This window comes from Scyliorhinus torazame, chromosome 17 (assembly GCF_047496885.1).
Source record: "Scyliorhinus torazame isolate Kashiwa2021f chromosome 17, sScyTor2.1, whole genome shotgun sequence".
Taxonomy (NCBI): Eukaryota; Metazoa; Chordata; class Chondrichthyes; order Carcharhiniformes; family Scyliorhinidae; genus Scyliorhinus; species Scyliorhinus torazame.
The window spans coordinates 131,697,644-131,719,529 of NC_092723.1; the positions used below are offsets into that span (position 1 = coordinate 131,697,644).

The window sequence follows — 21,886 nt, forward strand, 5'->3', positions numbered from 1 at the left end:
CCCCCCCACCGGACCAGCCCCTCCAGTTCCTTGAAGTCCTCAGCGCTATGGCCAACGGCTCAATTGCCAGGGCAAATAGTAGCGGGGACAGGGGGCACCCCTGCCTCGTCCCTCAGTGCAATCTAAAATACTTCAACCTCAACCGGTTCGTGGATACACTTGCTACGGGGGCCTGATACAGAAGCTTGACCCACCCTATGAATCCCTCACCAAATCCAAACCTACCTAACGCTTCCCACAGGTACTCCCATTCCACCCGGTCAAAGGCTTTCTCTGCATCCATTGCAGCCACTACCTCTGCCTCCCCTCCTTCTGAGGGCATCATAATAATATTCAGGAGCTTCCTCACATTTGTGTTCAATTACCTGCCCTTGACAAAACCCGTTTGGTCCTCCTCAATCACTCCCGGGACGCAGTCCTCTATTCTGGTAGCCAAAGTTTTTGCCAGCAGTTTGGCATCCACATTCAGGAGTGATATCGGCCTGTAGGACCCACATTGAAGCGGATCCTTCTCCCTCTTCAAAATGAGCGAGATCAATGCCTGCGACATCGTCGGGGGGAGGGTTCCTCTCTCCTTTGCCTCGTTAAAGGTTCTTAGCAGGAGTGGGCTCAGTAGCTCCGAGAATTTCTTATAAAATTCTACAGGGAAGCCGTCCGGACCCGGGGCCTTGCCCGACTGCATACTTTCTAGGCCCTTAACTATCTCCTCCAACTCAATCGGGGCCCCCAGTCCCTCCAACAGATCTTCGTCCACCTTTGGGAACCTCAATTGATCCACAAATTGCTTCATCCCTCCCCCACCCCTCAGGGGTTCTGCGAGTAGACTTTGTGGAAGTGGGAGAAAAAGGAGAACTCCTTCGCCCTTGATCGTGCGGATCTCCACGGGTCCACGCCCCCCATCTGATCCATGAACTCCCACAGGGCCCTGGCCGCCGCCGGTCTCTTTCCCGACCTGGACTTAGACCGGTCCAGTGCCGGATTCAGGACAGTGTTAAAGTCCCCACCCCCCCCACGATCAAGTTACTTGACTCCTGTGGTGTTGGGTGCTCTGGTGCACAGATGAGCCAACACAGTTGTATGTGGTACAACTCTATTTTATTTTAACTCTTATAATACAGTTCGTTCTGGATACTCTGCACGTGCTGTCTCCCTGAGTGTGTTTGGTAACAGATCTGTCCTGGTCCTCCTCTGCAGCTAATACTGACCACCGGGGGTCGTGTCTGTGCTTTTATATCTTTCTGTCATTGGTTGTGGTGTTGTGTGTTCTGATTTGTCTGTTGGTGTGTCTATCATGATGTGTGTGTTTGAATATCATGACATCCCCCCTTTTTACAAAGATATGTGCCTACGTGGTTATAAATATAATTGTGTCGCGAGTGCATCTAAGAGTGTGTGTGTGTGTTGTGTACAGCGTGTGTTTATGACGTAACTATTTACATGGGGCGATGTCGGGTGCGTCACACTAACAAGGTTGTACCATAACAAAACTTGGATGCGAGAGAAAAAAAAACTTGAACATTGGTCCGGTCAGACGATATCTGGAACAATAAACAACAACAGGTTATAATACAGAAGTGTTTGACTTTTTGAACGTATGAACAGCGTTATAAGTCCAGTCTAATGGGTGACCGCCTCAAGAATGGGCTGGTCCTCAAGCCGGTTCAGCTGTGGAGATTTGAGGTCACACTGGTTCACCTTGGACTGTTGGAGGTGATGCTGTTGCCGAAGTCTCTACTTTACCATTTGTTGTACTTCGTGCAGTGCTTGGTTTTTTCATTCGTGCAAATATAACATTCAACATCTTTGTTAGTGGTGCCTTGGCTGTGGTTTGGTTCTGGTGGCGATGGAAGGGGCATGATCCGTGGCATCTCCACGAAGTCATCCTTGGGAACCAGTGGAGGATCCGGCGTGTGCGTACGGTTCGGTTGCGAGCGTGGAAGGCGGCGCAAAGCTCGCTGATTTCGCCTACGCACCAATCCATCCGCCCTGCATGCCAGGAACAAGGTGGAGTCTTTTTTCTTTTTATGTTTGTGGTGGACGGCATCTTGTAGCCGATGGGTCGTTGCCATCGAAGTAGCACCATCACTAATATCATGCAAGGCGATGACTGTGCCAGATGTGGAAGTTGGCCGAGACCGTGCACGCTGGTTCCGGCCACCTGCTGTGCCGGAAGGGCGACTCCGCAGAGAAACGTCAAAGCATGTCGCCTTGGAGAGAGAATTGTTGCTCGCATCAACGTCTGGCGATGGCGCGAATTGGTGTGTCCATCTTGGTGTGTGTGTTTGAATATCATGACAACTCCAAGTCCGGGATTTTACCCAACATGCGCCTCATGGGCTGGTTTAGCACAGGGCTAATCAGCTGGCTTTTAAAGCAGACCAAGGCAGGCCAGCAGCACGGTTCAATTCCTGTCCCAGCCTTCCCGAACAGGCGCCGGAATGTGGCAACTAGGGGCTTTTCACAGTAACTTCATTTGAAGCCTACTTTTGACAATAAGCGATTTTCATTTCATTTCATGAATTCCGCATCATCCCAGTTCGGGACATAAACCTTCACTGACACCACCTGGGCCCCCTGCAGCTTGCCACTCACCATTATGTACCTGCCCCCCTTGTCTGCCACAATACTCCCTGCCTCGAATGCCACCCGTTTACTAACCAGAATTGCCACCCCTCTGGTCTTTGAGTCTAGCCCCGAATGGAACACCTGGCCCACCCATCCCCTCCTTAACCTCGTTTGGTCAGCGAGTTTTAAGTGCGTCTCCTGTAGCATGGCCACATCCACCTCCAGTCCCTTTAAATGCGAGAACATGCGGGCCCTCTTGACTGGCCCGTTCAGACCCCTCACATTCCACGTGATCAGCCTGGACGGGGGATTGACCCCCCCCCCCCCCCCCCCCTCCCTGCCGACTAGCCATCTCCTTTTTTTGGCCAGCCATGTGCCCGCGCCCCCCCGCTCGCTCCAGCCCTCCCGCCGGAGGCCCCCCAACCCGACTCTCCATCCGTCCCCAACAGTTGGCTCCCCTTCAGTCAGCAAAGCAGCAGCCTCCCCCCCCACCCAACCCCAACCCGCCATGCCAAGCACCCGCTTAGCACTGATTTGCAAATTTTCTTTAATGCTTACTGACCCAATAACCAAAATTCAATGTGGAACAACCAATAGTACTAACATATACAAAGGAGTGCCGTAGTTCACTTTTAATGTCAGTCAGGTTAAAACATTTTGAAATGGCCAATGTAAAAACATTACAGGTAATGCAATGTTACTGTCATTTATTCAATCAAGATCCTATGCCAGCATTTCTATATCAAATGATGAATTAGCACAATGGCAATTGTCATGGGGTCATTAAGCAGCCAGAGTAGCTTACAAGCATCTCACATTTCATTGCAAGATTTTAACCAGATGGATTTTGATAAACATGTCCACACAGCAGCAAAGTCCTGATGGCAGAAACAGCCTGAAATAACAGGTTATTCCTATCAGAACAGAGGGGCTACAGTGCAGGTATAATACTTTGACACACCAATGACTCAAGCACCTTTGACTGTACAACCACTGATGAACATGCGGGCAGTTGTTTGGGGGTTTGGTGGGAGGATGGGATTGTTGTTGTTGATATGGAGACTGACATTATATTTGTTACTGCTTATTGTTTATTGTTGGTGGGTGCAAATTTGGGAGAAAATGTGAAAAAGGAGAATAAAAATATTTTTGTAAAAAACAAATGACACGGGTTACAATCTGATTTTAAATTCTTGAACCTGACTGACATCCACTAAACCAGTCACTTTTAAATCCTGACTGCTCAATCTTCCTTGACTTTGCACAATGGAAGTGATGATCTTCAGGTGAATGAATTTAAAAGTGATGGGGATAATTGAAAACACTTTTGCATGTGCTTTATTTTATGACCATTTAAAAGTCACATATTCTGTATTTATTGTGTAAAGGTTTATATTATTCAAATAAAACTTACATTAGTATGGTAAATGGAGTTGGTTGGCCCAAAGGATTTTCTCATTTACAGGCTGAAAGATTTGGAGGCAAATCTTTACAATGCCACCACTGGTAATAACTCGTAATTACAGATAAGCGTGATCCAATGGCCACCCTGCAGCAGCTACCCGTGGCACATCATGGCCGATAAAAGCCAGGTGACTCCGCTCCCGGGATCTCCCCAGCTCGCAACGCCTCGCAAGATCCAACACGACGTAAATCCCGCCCATTATGGGCGGGATCACGTTTTGTCAAATCTGCACATTAGAGCAAGACAGTTAGTCTCACTCTAATGTACAGATTCCGGGGTACCTGAGGATTTGGGATTCAGCCCCTTCGCCTCGGAGCCTGGCACTGCCAAGGTGCCCAGGTAGTATTGCCAGCTGGCAGGGGCACTGCCAGATTAACACTACCAAGGGGCGATGCTGACATTATTTGCACATGCGCGATCAGGCTGTGGGTGTTGGGGGGGGGGGGTGCGTTGGGCTGGAGGGGAGGTCGGGCATAGCTTCGGGGACCTCGAAGATCAGGACGTCATTTCTGATCTCGCGCTGCATTAGGGAGTTTCAGCGAGATGAGCTCCCCACTGTACAAAATGGGGCTATGTGCAGCCTTAGCCGCACGTTTCCCGTGAGTCCTCTTATACAACATGAGTCGTGTTGAATAACCATGTGTTTCTCAGCACTGCGAGCGCCTGGAAACACGCGGCTAAACTTGCTTATGGGGTTTGTTCCCATTTGGATGAATCACGTCCATTATAAATATGGGTCTTGCATGGGAAAAGCTGACACAAGGTGAGGCAACAAAATAACAACAGGATGTAAGGATTCGTAGAAGAGAAATGGCTGCAATACAAGATTTTGAATACGAGTGTGGAAGGTCAAACTCAGTGGCTCTATTAACCAGTGAGTAGTTGAGCCATATAGTTGAGTGGGGAAAAACAAAGAACAAAAAAGGTCAAAGATAAGGAGCAGGCTGTTGTTCGGTTAAAGTAGAAAAGAAATTCCAGTGGTTGCATTTTCTGGTTTTCCCTAACAGACATCTTAATAATTGCACAGTAACTTTACAGTTAAACAATCAGTTTTTAATGGTTAGGTTTGCAACACCTTGACTTCAGTGGGCTGGTGTTTTACTGCACCAAATTAGTACTGATTGTGAATCAATCTGAACTGCTTGCAATCCCCAGTGAGTACAGAAGGATAGTTTAATCAGATGTGTGCTGCAGATGCCAAGCCGAACATCCACCTACACATCCATAAAAATGCGCTGTTTAAACAGGGCAGAATGCCAAGAGGATATTTCAGTTCCTCTGGGCTTCTGTTTTCATACCAATGCTCATTTTACTGGAATTTCCAATTTTTCTTAACTATGTGAAAAAATCATAAACTTTACTGTGATGGGTCAATGCAGATTTCTTGTTTGACAATCACTTTACAAAGGTTTCCCATGAGAGGATGATTTTTTTTGGTTCTTGTAGTACAATGGAACGTGGTCATATTTAAAAAGCACAGTAATTGAAAGACCTTATTTGTACAGAGAAAAAAAGACAGCAATCACAAAAAGGAAGAAGAGATGGACTGATGGTTAGATGGAATTATATAGAATCTACAGCACAGAAATCGGAAAGTCAGCCCAACTGGCCATTGCCGGTGTTTATGCTCCAGTTGAGCCTCCTCCTACCACTATTTCACCTAACCCTATCAGCATAACCTTCTATTCCTTTCTCTCCCATATTTGTATTCAGCTCTGCTTAAATGCATCCAGACGCAGAGAAATACACCCAATTCAAAATAAAACAGCAACTCCAATTTGGAATTATTCTCCAATATATTGCAGACACAATTATAGAACCATAGGGTCTCTTCACAGTAACTTCATTGAAGCCTACTTGTGACAATAAGCGATTATTATTATAGAAATCCTACAGTACAGGAGGCCATTCATCCCATCGAGCTTGCACAGACCCTCTGAAAGAGCACCCTATCTAGGCCCCATGCCCTGTTCTATCCCCGTAACCCTGTAAAAGCATCTAACGTGCACATCGTTGGACACTAAGGGGAATTTAGCATGGCCAATCCACCTAACCTGTACACCTTTGGACTGTCTATTGTTATACTGAACTCTTACATACATTTTTAGGTACATCCCCCTGGTTTGGGGTACGATGTTGACTTTTTTCAGCAGTATCATAAAGTACTTTCATGTTTTGTTTAAAAGCGGTGAAATATTTAGTAATTTTGGAAGATCCGATGATTCATTTACGTCCTTGAATTGCTCCAATGATTTCCAAATGTTCCCTCAAACTTTCTAATCAAAACCTAGAACTTGGCCCAAACATTTGGATCTCTCTTGTAATTTCCCTGTTTTTATTTTTTATGACCATATCAAACTCTGCCGATATTAAAGATATTAAAAAATTGAAGTTTTCATTGCTCTATACTTATTCTAATCCTGGATGTTGCAAGTGCAGTATGAGTCCTGCAGTATTTACAGAATGCTGATGGCAACTAGTGGTTAACCTTCAGTGCTGCACTTGTCAAAAAAGTGCCAAAACAAAGTATGAAGCCTTTTAAAAATAAATTTAGAGTACCCAATTCATTTTTTCTAATTACGGGGCCAATCCACCGAGCCTGTACATCTTTGGGTTGTGGGGGTAAAATCCACGCAAACACGGGGCAGAATGTGCAAACTCCACACAGTGACCCAGAGCCGGGATCGAACCTGGGACCTCGCACCATGAGGCAGCAGTGCTAACCACTTCGCCACATACTGCCCTAATACTTTCCTAGTTCAACAACTGAAAATCAGCATTAGCCTCAAGTTCCATTTCTCTGTCTTATTTGGATAAACAGGAACATAAATTTCTCTAAATTCAAAGTTATGCCAACTTCAACTTCATGTAATAAAGAAATTCTCAAATTTCAAAAGGGGTCAAGTCACATTGCAGGATGAGAGATAGAAATGCTCGGTCAGCAGGGATCAGCATAATTTACTACTAGAATATAAAAACGTAAGGTTTAAATGGATTTGTGGAACATTTCCATACACAAGTCTTCCTTGAGCTGTTGAAAATTCAGAAGTACACACTTGCAATATTTTTTAATGGACAGAATAGCAATCACTTGCTAACACAGTCCCATCTCAATGAATTCTGATGACGCAAGACATAAACATTTGAATACATACTGCAATAGTAAGTAATTCCGTGTCCTGTGATGTCTTCAATCTTTTTTCCAATCACATAGAACATTGCTTTCCTTAAAATTAGACTTTCCTTTTCAAGAAACCATCTCAAAAAGTCATAGTTATTTCTGTTATCAAAGATTTTCTACACAAACAAAAGATATAATACAATTTCACTAAAAGACATATTTTGCACTTTAGCACTGAAATCATCAACTTTTTGATTCTCTTATATCAATAAGCAGCTTGTTGTTCCTGAAACCATGTGATTAGATTCAATTCTTAATGTGCAGAACAAACAACTCCCTGGAGCCTCAACTTAATGACAACTTGCATTTTGTAGCCACCTAAAATGGCTGATTCCCTATTAATTTGGCCAAAACCCGATTTAAAATGGCTAACCGAAAAGGCTGATGGGAAAAGCAGCCAACAGGACACAAACGGACAGCTGCAGACAGAATAGCGTATTCGGCTCTGGGGAAGTCGGCCCAGATCGATACTCAAGACTATTAGCAGCACATCAACCCAGACATCTGCAGTTTAATCGGCTATCCCCGGGAACAATTGCAACATATTAGCAATTGAATGCCGGACCAGGCCTGTCGGCGCCTTCAGTGGCCGAAACAAAGACAGGTGAACGACCACCCCCCGATCGAGGAATCGCCGCGTTATTGGACATATCGAACCCAGTGATTGGGAACAAGTCCAGTCACTTGGGGCTCAGGGTCAAGGGCTGCCCCGAGAGGTGGGAAGCCCCTGGACCCTATAAAGTGAGGGGCCAAGTTCAGATCTCTCTCTCTCTCTCCCTTCTTCACCTGCTCGAGACCTTCGCAAGAACATCGACCAGAAATAGTAAGTTTGACTCCAGCGATCGCTACCCGATAAAGACTCCTAGCCATCGACCCGTATCAGCCTATTTGAATCCCGCGGGCCAGATCCGATTCGATAAGCCATTCGTTTCCCTGACCTGGTGGGCCCTTCCAAAAGTTAAGTATTGGCCAGTAGTTATCGGTTTCTATATATAGTAGGGTTATTGTGTAAGCATTAATTGTTGTATATAATAAATGACCGTTGTTTTAACTCTTACTAAGCGGTGTGCTGACTTATTAATCATAACTCGAGCTTGAACCACGTGGCGGTATCAGAAAGATACCAGGCGACTCGTGGGCAAAGGTGACATAATCAGAGCTAATAAACTAAGGCTAAAAAGAGCAACCCTCGACTTAATGACAACTTGCATTTATACTGCACCTTTTAAACATTTCTCATACAGGATGTGAATGTCATTGGATAGGCCAGCAGTTATTGCCAATCCTTAATTGCTCTTGAGAAGATAAAATGTCTCAAGGCACTTTATAGGAGAGTTATCAAGCCAAACTTGCACTCCACTGCAGCCAAATCCATGTTCCAATACATATCAACTCAATGAAATCTACAATAATAACATAAGATGCTGGAAACACTCAGCAGGTCAGGAGGCATCTTTGGAGCACACAAGATATGGGTAACATCTCAGATTGAATAACTTTTGCCAGAACTCAGTCAAATCTGATCTTCCCACTTCCACCTCAACTCACTAAATCAGAACCGTCCTACCCTTTTCACCTGGCTAAGTCAGATGTGTAAATAACTGCAGACCTGGTCAGTGAAGCCGGGACTTCAGATTTATGCTTTAATTCTAGTAACTATTTCAGTGCATCCTGCCATGTCTTTGAAATTCTTGCCATACAAGTTGCTTTGAACAGAGCCAAATTCACTAGACTCTGGGGTGGTCCCAGCGGATTGGAAAATAGCAAATGTGACACCACTGTTTAAAAAAGGAGTTAGGCAGAAAGCGGGTAATTACAGGCCAGTGAGCTTAACTTTGGTAGTAGGGAAGATGCTGGAATCTATCATCAAGAAAGAAATAGCGAGACATCTGGATGGAAAGTGTCCCATTGGGTTCATAAAGGGAAGGTCGTGCCTAACTAATTTAGTGGAATTTTGTGAGGACATTACCAGTGCAGTAGATAACGGGGACACAATGGATGTGGTATATCTGGATTTCCAGAAAGTTTTGACAAGGTGCCACACAAAAGGTTGCTGCATAAGATCAGGATACATGGCGTTAAGGGTAAAGTATTAGCATGGATAGAGGATTGGTTAATTAATATAAAGCAAAGAGTGGGGATTAATGGGTGTTTCTCTGGTTGGCAATCAGTAGCTAGTGGTGTCCCTCAGGGATCAGTGTTGGGCCCACAACGTTCACAATTTATATAGGTGATTTGGAGTTGGGGACCAAGTGCAATGTGTCCAAGTTTGCAGACGACACTAAGGTGAGTGGTAAAGCAAAAAGTGCAGAGGATACTGGAAATCTACAGAGGGATTATTATCTAAATGATAAAATATTAAAACACGCTGCTGTGCAGAGACCTGGATGTGCCAGTGCATGAGTTGCAAAAAGTTAGTTTACAGGTGCAACAGGTGATTAAGAAGGCGAATGGAGTGTTGTCCTTCATTGCTAGAGGGATGGAGTATAAGACTAGGGAGGTTATGGTGCAACTGTAGAAGGTGTTAGTGAGGCCACACCTGGAATAGTGTGTTCAGTTTTGGTCTCCTTACCTGAGAAAGGATGTACTGGCGCTGGAGGGGGTGCAGAGGAGATTCACTAGGTTAATCCCAGAGTTAAGGGGGTTGGATGACGAGGAGAGGTTGAGTAGACTGGGACTGTACTCGTTGGAATTTAGAAGGATGCGGGGGGGGGTTCTTATAGAAACATATAAAATTATGAAGGGAATAGATCGGATAGATGCGTGCAGGTTGTTTTCACTGGCAGGTGAAAGCAGAACTCGGGGGCATAGCCTCAAAATAAAGGGAAATAGATTTAGGACTGAGCTCAGGAGGAACTTCTTCACCCAAAGAGTTATGAATCTATGGAATTCCCTGCCCAGTGAAGCAGTTGAGGATGCGTCATTGAATGTTTTCAAGATAAAGATAGAGAGTTTTTTGAACAATAAAGGAATAGCAGCCTCGGAGGGCCAGGGGGCCTACTCCTGCTCCTAGTTCTTATGTTGTTATGTTCTTAGCCTAAACCACCATGTCTTGTACAACACAAATGTCGGGCGCTATTCTCCCCCCCCCCCCCCCCCCCACGCCGGGTGGGAGATTCGCCGGGGCGCCGCGCGAATCGCGCCACGCCGCCCTGACCCCCGCACGCGATTCTCCCACCCCCCCGGAAACCAGCGGCGCGCGATTCACACCGCGCCGCTTGGAGAACCGGCGAGCGGCGATTCTCCGGCCGGATGGGCCGAGCGGCCGCTACGATAAGACAGGTTCCCGCCGGTGCCGTCCACCCCTGGTCGCTGCCGGCGGGAACTCTGCGGGAATGCTGGGGGGGCGGCCTGTGGGGGAGGGAGGGGGGCTCCTTCACCGGGGTGGGGGCTCCTTCACCGGGGTGGCCTCCGATGGGGTATGGCCCGCGCGCGGCCCCAGAACACCGGCCCCATGTTGGTGAGGGGCCGGCGTGCGTAAGACGTTCCCCACGCATGCGCAGGATGGCGCGGCCTAACTGCGCATGCACAGGATTGGGCTGCCCTAACTGCGCATGCGCGGGTTGGCGCGGCGCCCATTTGGCACCGTATAAGGACGCTGGAGCGGCGTGAACCGTTCCAGCGCCGTGCTGGCCCCCTGTGGGGGCCAGAATAGGTTGTGCCCGGGCCCTGATCACGCCGTCGTGAAACGCGACGGCGGTCACGATGGTGCGAACACTTGGCCTCCATATCGGAGAATGGCTCCCGTCATTCTGTTACTTTCATATTCAATATTTTTATGTAGGAAACACAGAATCCATTTGCGTTTCATACTTTTTCTGCCTGCACTCCCAGCTTTAAAGATTTGTCGATCTGCAGTCCATATTTTTTGTAAATAAATTTAGAGTACCCAATTATTTTTTTTCCAATTAAGGGGCAATTCAGTGTGTCCAATCCACCTAGCCTACACATCTTTGGGATGTGGGGGTGAGACCCACGCAGACAAAGGGAGAAGGCGCAGGGACAGTGTCCCGGGGCTGGGGTCAAATGCCGGTCGGCGGCGGCGTGAGGGAGCAGTGCTAACCACTGTGCCACCGTGCCACCCCATCTGCTGATTATATATGAACAATTGCATTAGGAGCAATATTAGGCCACTCAAGCCATCTCCACCACTCAATTTTGTGGCCAAGCAAATTTTAACCTCAACTTCACATCCCTGCCTACCCCCCATAACGTTTCATCCATTGATCATCAAAAATATATCTAATTCTGCATTTAAGGTATTCAAAGACTCTGCCTCAAACAGTTTTTGAGGAAGAAAATTCCAAACTTTCACAAACCTCAGAGAAAACATTAAATCTCATCGCTTGTCTTAAATGGGTAATACCTTGGGCTGGATTCTCCATTTTTGGGACTATGTCCCCACGCCGCCGGGAAAACTGTGGTCTTTAACGCCAGGAAAGTTGGCGTCAAAAGGCCACAGATTCCCCGTTTTGCTGGGGGCTATCAGGCAGCTGTTGTAAAGCTCGCAGCTCTAGCTGCCGATATGGCCCCCATACGTCCAGGTCAGAGGCCGCGCATGTGCACGGCTGCGGCCTCCAGTGGTAGCGCCGTGCACCATGGCGGATTCAGCCTGCGGACCTGGATTGGCAAAATAGTGGCCCACATCGGCCGCTCACATGCCCCGGACTGCCCGCTCACATTGCCCCCAGTCCCGAGTGAAGCCCCCCTTGCCCGCCGATCGGCCCTCCCCCGACTGTGGTGGTCCCCGAATGAGACCGCAGCCGCCACGCGAGGATCCTCGGACGGTGGGACCATGAGAGAACCACGGCGTCGGGAATTTGGCTGGTCGGCAATGGAGCATCGCGGAGCGTGCCTCAGGCCATGGATACTTGGCACGGCATACTCCACGAGTGCGCCGATTTTCGGGGGGTGTGGGGGAGAATTTGAAAAGCAGCGCCACTTCCGATTTTGGCGCCAAAACTGATTCTCCGCCCCTTCGCCAAACATGATATCGGCGTTGGGGAGCGGAGAATCGAGCCCCTTATTTTTAAACAGTGGCCCTTAATTCTAGATTCTCCCACAAGAGGAAACATCCTTTCCACATCCACCCTGACAAGTCACAACAGGATCTTCCAGTTTCAATCACGTTGCTTCTAATTTTTCTTAACTACAACGTATACCATGCCTAGCCTTTCCAGCTGTTCCTTATAAGATGACTACCCATTCCTTGTATTAATCTAGGAAACCTCTGAACTTCTTCCAAAGCATTTACATATTTCCTTAAAAAAGAAGACCTGTAACAGTACTCCAGATGTGGGGCTGGATTCTCACGCCGGCGTAAAATCGCTGGTGTTTCACTCTGGAGTCTCCTCAAAAAAAAAAGCTAATTTACTCACCTTCAGGGGGCTAGCAGGGACCCAGAGTAATTCACGCAGCCTTAGCTGCGGATACAGGCTCCCGCACGTCCGATTCTGAGTCCGCACATGTGCACGGTGGCGGCCTCCAGCGGCCGTGCCGAGCGCCATGGTGGGCGGACTCGGACCACGGAGGCAGCTCCGAAATTTAGGTCCCCCCGATCGGCTGCGCGCCGGTAGATCCGACCTGCCTGATCTGTCCCCCGGCCGTCCACAAGGCTGTCACCCCGGTGCCCATTCACCCCGCACCACCAGGGCAGCTGCGGACTCACCCAAGGTTCCCGAATGGCAAAGGTGGTTAGAACCACGCCATCGGGAACTCGGCCGGCTGGGAGCGGAGGACCGCTGGGCAGGCCTCTGGCAATGGCCCCCCAGCCGTACGAAGTACTCCACGATCATGGCGATTCTCGGGTCCCGGAGAAACTCCGGACCAGCGCCGGGCCTGATTCCAACGTGAAACGTGATTCTCTGCCCCCACGCCAAACGCGATTTTGGCACGGGGAAGCGGAGAATCCAGTCCCTGGTCTCACCAATGCCCTGTGTAACTGTAGCATAATCTCCCTACTCTTGTATTCAATCTCCCTACTCTTGTAATAAATAATAACATTCTATTAACTTTGCGAATTACTTGCTGCACCCGTTTACTAATCTTTTGCAATTCATGGACTAAGATACCATTGCAAGAAAATGTCACATTTTCCCACATTATACTCCATTTGCCAGATATTTGTCCACTCACCTAACCTATCTATATCCCTTTGTAGCCTCCTGGTGTCCTCTTCACAAGTCACTTTCCTACATATCTATGTGTCATGAGCATTGGTGCTTTCACCCAAGTCATTTATATAAATTGTAGAGTTACAGCCCCAGCACTAATCCGTGTGGCTGACCACTCATCATATCCCGCCAAACAGGAAATGACCCATCATGTCTACTCTCTGTTTCCTGTTAGTGAGGCAATCTTCTATCCATGGCAATTTATTCACCACAGCATGAGTTTCCCCCCAAAACTATGATGTGGCACTTTATCAAATGCCTTCCGGAAATCTAAGTACAGCACACCCACTGTCTCCGCTTTATTCGCAGCACCTGTTACTTCTTCGAAGGACTCCAATAAATTGGTTAAACATGGGGCGGCACGGTGGGGCAGTGGTTAGCACTGCCGCCTCACTACGCTGAGGACCCGGGTTCGATCCTGGCCCTGGGTCACTGTCCGTGTGGAGTTTGCACATTCTCCCCTGCGTGAGTCTCACCCTCACAACCCAAAGATGTGCAAGGTAGGTGGATTTTCCATGCTAAATTGCCCCTTAATTGAAAAAGAAAATAACTGGGTAGTTTAAATTTATAAACAAAAATTTTTTTTTCTAAATTAATTGGTAAAACATGATTTCCTTTTCATAAAACAATGGTTACTCTGCCTGATTACCTTCAATTCATCTAACATCTTGTCCTAACATCTTTAATATAGCTTCTAGCATTTTCCCTGTGACAGATGTTAAGATAACTGACCAAAGGTTTCCTGCTTTCTGAATCCCCCCCTTTATGAATAAAGGAGTTACATTTGCTTTTTCCAACCAAATGGAACCTTCTCCAAGTCTTGTGAATTTTGGAAAATTAAAGCCGATGCATCAACTATCTCATTAGCCAGTTCTTTTAATACCATAGGGTAAAATCCATCAGGACATGGAGACTTGTAAACCCACAGTTCCAACAATATGGAGACTTGTAAACCCACAATTCCAACAGCGACAACAATTTATCCTTCAATCCCAGTAAAACTAAACCGCCGGTCAGTGACTTCAGGAAGCAAAGGACTGTACACACTCCTGTCAGCATCAACGGGGCCGAGGTGGAGATGGTTAGCAGTTTAAAATTCCTACACATCTCCAAAAATCTGTCCTGGTCCACCCATGTCGACGCTACCACCAAGAAAGCACAACAGAGCCTATACTTCCTCAGGAAACTAAGGAAATTCGGCATGTCCACATTAACTCTTACCAACTTTTACAGATGCACCATAGAAAGCATCCTATCTGGCTGCATCACAGCCTGGTATGGCAACTGCTCGGCCCAAGATTGCAAGAAACTTCAGAGAGTCGTGAACACAGCCCAGTCCATCACACAAACCTGCCTCCCATCCATTGACTCCATCTACACCTCCCGGTGCCTGGGGAAAGCAGGCAGCATAATCAAAGACCCCTCCCACCCGGCTTACTCACTCTTCCAACCTCTCCCATTGGGCAGGAGATACAAAAGACTGTTAACGCGCAAGAACAGACTCAAAAACAGCTTCTTCCCCGCTGTTACCAGACTCCTAAACGGCCCTCTTATGGACTGACCTCATTAATACTACATCCCTGTATGCTTCACCCGATGCCGGTGTTGTGTAGTTACATTGTGTACCTTGTGTTGCCCTATTATGTATTTTCTTTTTTTAAATTTTCTGTTGCGTTGCTCACAGAAAAATACTTTTCACTGTACCTCGGAACACATGACAATAAACAAAATCCAACCCAAATGTGAAGTATTATTTTCCTGGTGAATATAATTTTCTACAGTTCCTCCCTTCCTTCCAATTCCTGATTTACAGCTATTTACGTTACTTGTAACTTCTATAATATAATGAAGACCTATTCAATTAATCTGCCATTTCCTTATTTTCCATTATTAACTCCCAGACTCGCTTTTTTTCGGACCAAATCTCATTTTGTTAACTCTTTTCTTTTTAAATAGCTACAGAAACTCTTACTTTCTGTCTTTATATTTCTAGCTAGCTTTCTCGCTTAGTTTTTCCCTCCTTATTAATCTATCAGTCATTCTTTGCTGTTTTTTATGCTGTGTCTGATCTTCTGACCTGCCACCCACCTTTGCGCAATGACATACTTTTTCTTTAAAGTTTGATACCATCTTTAAGTTTTTTAATTAACCATGGATGGTAGGTCCTCCCCTTGGAGTTTTTCTTTCTTGTTAGAATGTGGCCATTCAGGGCAGCATGGTGGCGCAGTGGTTAGCATTGCTGCTTCACGGCGCCGAGGTCCCAGGTTCGTTCCCACCTCTGGGTCACTGTCCATGTGGAGTTTGCACATTCTCCCCATGTTTGCGTGGGTTTCGCCCCCACAACCCAAAGATGTGCAGGGTAGGTGGATTGGCCACGCTAAATTGCCCCTGAATTGGAAACAAATGAATTGGGTACTCCAAATTTATTTAAAAAAGAATGTACCAATTCTGTGTATTCTGAAATATCCCCTTAAATATCTACCACTGCATCTCTTATTGATTAAATTGCCAGTTCGCTTCAGCTAACTCTGCTTTCATACCCTCATAATTGCCCTCATTTAAGTTTACAATACTAGTCTTAGACCCACTCTTCTCTCCTTCAAATGCTGCTACCTAGGGCTGCATTCACTATGAGGTCATTACGCAATACCATCTTAATGTACAGTAGCAGGTATAGTACATGATTGGCTCCAGAATCTGATGATCTACGAAATTATCCTGAAAACATTCTATTAATTCATCATCCATGTTGTTTTTGCCCCAACTGATTATTCCAGTCGATCTGCAGATTAAAATCCCACATGATAATCGTCGTACTTTTCTGACAAACTCTCACTATTTCCCCTATGACATCCGCCAAGCTTTCAGTCTACATCTGAAGTCTATATCTCCTGCACTTTCACTCTACTTACAATGTCAACATTTATATTTAGAGTATATACTTCCGTTCACTGTTTTTTTTTCATTAAAATGTACTAATTCTCAACTCTCTGCATTCAACAGCATCGGTTACCTATTTTCCCATTCCGCTAACCTGTGTCCTCCTGCATTCATCGTCACAGTTTGAAATATCTCTTAATTTGCTGTCAGCAAACTTGAATGTAAATCTTCTCACACTCAAAGTATAATTCATTCTCCACCACTTATAACTCATTAGCTAAATGTATGCTGCTGGCACTCATTGGGAGCATGGTAGCATTGTGGATAGCACAATTGCTTCACAGCTCCAGGGTCCCAGGTTCGATTCCGGCTTGGGTCACGGTCTGTGCGGAGTCTGCACATCCTCTCCGTGTGTGCGTGGGTTTCCTCCGGGTGCTCCGGTTTCCTCCCACAGTCCAAAGACGTGCAGGTTAGGTGGATTGGGCATGATAAATTGCCCTTCGTGTCCAAAAATTGCCCTTAGTGTTGGGTGGGGTTACTGGGTTATGGGGATAAGGTGGAGGTGTCAACCGTGGGTGGGGTGCTCTTTCCAAGAGTCGGTGCAGACTCGATGGGCCGAATGGCCTCCTTCTGCACTGTAAATTCTATGAAACTATGAAATAAAAACAATTATCCTGGTGGCAAGGTTAGAAGTACATTGCCACATTTTAGTCTATAAACCACAAAGTTAACACAGAAATACGCATGGCAGGAGTAGTGTTAAACTGACTGAATGGGCAGGATTCCCCTATGATCGGGTGGAATGTTTAGAGGATGCGGGTTCATGGGAATTGGCTGACCAGTATAACATGATAGTGTGATTACAACTCTTTCTGAGCTGTTTCCAGCTCCATACTTTAAGTTGAAGTCAGTGCTTGGTACAAACTGCAACCTCACAACATTTAAAGGGGATTGGAAGGGATTGAAACAAAACAGGGCCTTGCATATGCATTATGTGGATGGCAAAAGCAAATGCTGGAACAATCATTCATGTGGTAAAATCATTGAGCAATTGCTTCTTGGTCATTGTTGCCTTAAACGTCTGTACTCTGTTCACTGACCTTTACAAGAGATTAGAAAGGGTTATAGAAATTACAGTTTTAAAAAGAAAATTACTGAAATTGCCGAGTAGAAAGCAAAATGCTTATAAATTCAAAACAAGTTGCTCTAGCAACAGATCTGACAGAGAAGAGAAGAAATCTATGAAAATCCTTAAGTAACTACTCAGAGGGCATATCAAGAATTTTACAATGATGTGATAGCCAAACCACAGCCTATTGAATCCACATGGATCTAATTACTGTTAAATCATTGTCATGTTAAGTTCATCTTTAAAAGCCATTGCTGGCATTGTTGGATCAATAACAAGTACATAACACTGGGAAAATGATACTATGCTTCTGAACAGGACACACACTTTATTCTCAATTTACAATGGACGATAATGGTACAGAGTCTTCAGTTATGTAAGTGTCGTGTTGGGTGCTCTGCTACACAGACGAACCAACACGGTTGCAGATGGTACAACTCTGTTCTATTACTATCAATAACATCTGTAAACTTGTTACTGTGGTTCATTCATTACCCTTTAACCTGTGGACCCAGCCCTAACACTATCTTGGAGAGGCACTCAGCACATGGTGAATGTCTGAGTGGCTTGCTGTGAGCTCTGTGCCCTGAGCTGTCTCCTGCTGGAATGAGTGGGAACTGTGGTGTTCCCCGTTTTATAGTGCGTGTGCCCTTGCTTGTGATTGGCTGTGATGTTGCGTGTGTGTTGATTGGTCCGTTGATCTGTCCATCAGTGTGTGTGTGTGTTTGCACCATGATGGTTATCTGAATATCATGACAGTAAGCACAGATTATTAACATGTACATAATGGCCACACAATAAAAGGATACAAGGCTGTTTCAGATCAGCTCGACAAACATTAACACATCAATGAAACTGCTCCTTTGTGAGATGGGGACAGTTCTGATGCACACTCTGCACCTCTAAGTGAAATATATTCTGTAAATAAAAGCAAATTACTAGAGACTGGAATCCAAAACAAAAACAGAAAATACTGGACAATCTCAGCAGGTCTGACAGCATCTGTGGTGAAAAGGGAGCTAACGTTTCGAGTCTGGATGACTCTTTGACAAAGCAAAACTCTGCAAATGCTGCCAATGTCCTTGTTTCAGGGAAGAAATGATGTCACAGCACTTCATGGGTAAATCAAATAATTCTCCTCCATTATTCTCATCAAATCCTAACTTGTAGAGATTCCTTCCATGCTGCCTAATTTCCTGTCTCTCTAATCAGTCCCACCACCATTATCCATGACTTAATGTACTATAATTTTTGATGTGGAGATGCTGGTGTTGGACTGGGGTGAGCACAGGAAGAAGTCTTACAACACCAGGTTAAAGTGTTCTTTGTATTCTTCTCTTTGAAGTTTTAGTGCGAGGCATCCTGAAGTCTGTATAAAAGACAGACAGAAAGCGCACTTAGTAAGCGCTGCGCAGGTGAAAGAGACACAGCCTGGGTGAGTAAGACACATCCAGAGTGGGAATTTGAAATTTGGTAATTTGGTGCAGTGAGGTAACCAAGAAAGTTTCGGGTGCAGTTCAGAGGAGGAGGAGCAGTCTCTGTGTGAGTATAAAAACCTAACGGTAACTTCCTGTTTTCCACTTTTTTTTTCAAAAGTGACGTCAGAGGGAAGCTGTGATCTGATTGGTTGATAGCAAATCTGCCCCAAATTTAAAAACACCACAGCTAAACTCGTAAACTTAAATTAAACTAATTAATTAATTAGAGATGGCTGGTCAGGTGATGTGCTTGAGCTGCTTGATGTGGGAGCTGGCAGATCCCATTGCGAGCTGCAGCGACCACATCTGCAGTAAGTGTTGGCTGCTCGAAGGGCTCCAGCTCAGAGTTGATGATCTGGAGTCTGAGCTTCAAACACTGAGGCACATCCGGGAGGGGGAGACTTATCTGGACACTGTGTTTCAGGAGGCAGTCACACCTGTCAGAGTAAGTAGTTTAAATCCTGCCAGTGGCCAGGGACAGCAGGGTGTGGCTGCAAGTCAGGCAGGTAAAGGGAACCAGCAGTCAGGAACTCAGGAGCCTCAGCCCTTGACTCTGTCCAACAGGTATGAGGCACTTGCTCCCTGTGTGGATGGCGAACAGGGCTGCAGGAAGGATCAGTCAGCTGACCAAGGCACCATGGTTCAGCAGGCCATTCAAGGTGAGGGAGTAAATAGGCAAGTTGTAGCTGTAGGGGATTCTATTATCAGGGGGATAGATAGTATTCTTTGTGAGCAGGATAAAGAGTCCCGCATGGTATGTTGCCTGCCCGGTGCTAGGATGCAGGACATCTCTGACCGGCTTGAAAGGATACTGGAGCGGGAGGGGGAGGATCCAGTTGTTGTGGTCCATGTCGGTACCAACAACATAGGCAAGTCTAGGAAAGAGGACCTGTTTAGAGATTATAAAGAGCTAGGATTCAAATTAAAAAAACAGGTCCTCAAGGGTCATAATCTCCGGATTACTGCCCGAGCCACGTGCAAATTGGCATAGGGAGGCAAGAATAAAGGAAGTTAACACGTGGCTGAAAGAGTGGTGTGGGAAAGAGGGGTTCCTTTTCATGGGACACTGGCATCAATTTTGGGACAGAGGGGACCTATACCGTTGGGATGGTCTCCACCTGAACCGAGCTGGGACCAGTGTTCTGGCGAAAAGAGTAAATAGGGTGGTCAATAGGACTTTAAACTAGAGATTGGGGGGGGAAAGGGAAAGTCAGGGAACCAAGAGGTGAAGTAATCAGTGGGAAGCGTAGCTGCTTAGGAATACAAAAAAGTACGAAAAGACAGAACTCAGGAGAGGTTACGATAGTCCCCATCTCACAAAATATGACACAGTGTATGGAAAGGCTCAGTAAAGCAAGGTCCACCACACTAAAAAAACAAAAAGGGACGGTCAATAGAGAATTAAAGGTGCTTTATTTAAATGCGCGCAGTGTACGGAACAAGGTAGATGAGCTTGTGGCCCAGATTGTGACTGGCAGGAATGATGTGGTAGGCATCACAGAGACGTGGTTGCAGGGGGTTCAGGACTGGCATTTAAACATCCAGGGATTCACAACCTATCGAAAAGACAGAGAGGTGGGCAGAGGGGGCGGGGTTGCCTTGTTAATTAGGAATGAAATTAAATCAATAGCACTAAACGACATAGGGTCAGATGATGTGGAGTCTGTGTGGGTAGAGTTGAGGAACCACAAAGGCAAAAAAAACATAATGGGAGTTATGTACAGGCCTCCTAACAGTGGTCAGGACCAGGGGCACAAAATGCACCACAAAATAGAAAGGGCATGTCAGAAAGGCAAGGTCACAGTGATCATGGGGGACTTCAATATGCAGGTGGACTGGGTAAATAATGTTGCCAGTGGACCCAAAGAAAGGGAATTCATTGAATGTTTACAGGGGGGCTTTTTGGAACAGCTTGTGATGGAGCCCACGAGGGAACAGGCCATTCTGGACTTAGTGTTATGTAATGAGCCAGACTTGATAAAAGATCTTAAAGTAAGGGAACACTTAGGAGGCAGTGATCATAATATGGTAGAATTCAGTCTGCAATTTGAAAGAAAGAAGGTAGAATCAGATGTAAAGGTGTTACAGTTAAATAAAGGTAACTACAGGGGCATGAGGGAGGAACTGACAAAAATCGACTGGGAGCAGAGCCTAGTGGGAAAGACAGTAGAACAGCAATGGCAGGAGTTTCTGGGAGTAATTGAGGACACAGTACAGAGGTTCATCCCAAAGAAAAAAAAGGTTATCAGAGGGGGGATTAGGCAGCCATGACTGACAAAGGAAGTCAGGGAATGCATCAAAGCAAAAGAGAAAGCCTATAATGTGGCAAAGAGTAGTTGGAAGTCAGAAGATTGGGAAGGCTGCCAAAACAAACAGAGGATAACAAAGAGAGAAATAAGGAAAGAGAGGATCAAATATGAAGGTAGGCTAGCCAGTAACATTAGGAATGATAGTAAAAGTTTCTTTAAATACATTAAAAACAAACGGGAGGCAAAAGTAGACATTGGGCCGCTCCAAAATGACACTGGTAATCTAGTGATGGGAGACAAGGAAATAACTGAGGAACCAAATAAGTACTTTGCGTCAGTCTTCACAGTAGAAGACATGAGTAATATCCCAACAATTCAGGAGAGTCAGGGGGCAGAGTTGAATATGGCAGCCATCACAAAGGAGTAAGTGCCAGAGAAACTAAGAGGTCTAAAAATTGATAAATCTCCGGGCCCAGATGAGCTACATCCTAGAGTTCTAAAGGAGATAGCTGAAGAAATAGTGGAGGCGTTAGTTATGATCTTTCAAAAGTCACTGGGGTCAGGGAAAGTCCCAGAGGATTGGAAAATCGCTGTTGTAACCCCCCTGTTCGAGAAGGGAACAAGAAAAAAGATGGAAAATTAAAGGCCTAACCTCGGTTGTTGGCAAGATTCTAGAATCCATCGTTAACGATGAGATTTCAATTCTTGAAAGTGCAGGGTCGGATTAGGACAAGTCAGCATGGATTTAGTAAGGGGAGGTCGTGCC

General features: G+C 45.9%; 1 protein-coding gene and 1 pseudogene across 4 annotated transcripts in view; both read right to left on the reverse strand.

The window, feature by feature from the left end:
* The window catches only part of mad1l1 (mitotic arrest deficient 1 like 1), a 1,358,866-nt gene that overhangs the window by 267,536 nt on the left and 1,069,444 nt on the right, over window positions 1-21,886 (reverse strand). The gene's annotated exons all lie outside the window — the stretch shown is intronic.
* Window positions 3,421-3,694, reverse strand: LOC140394662 (small nucleolar RNA SNORA53; annotated as a pseudogene).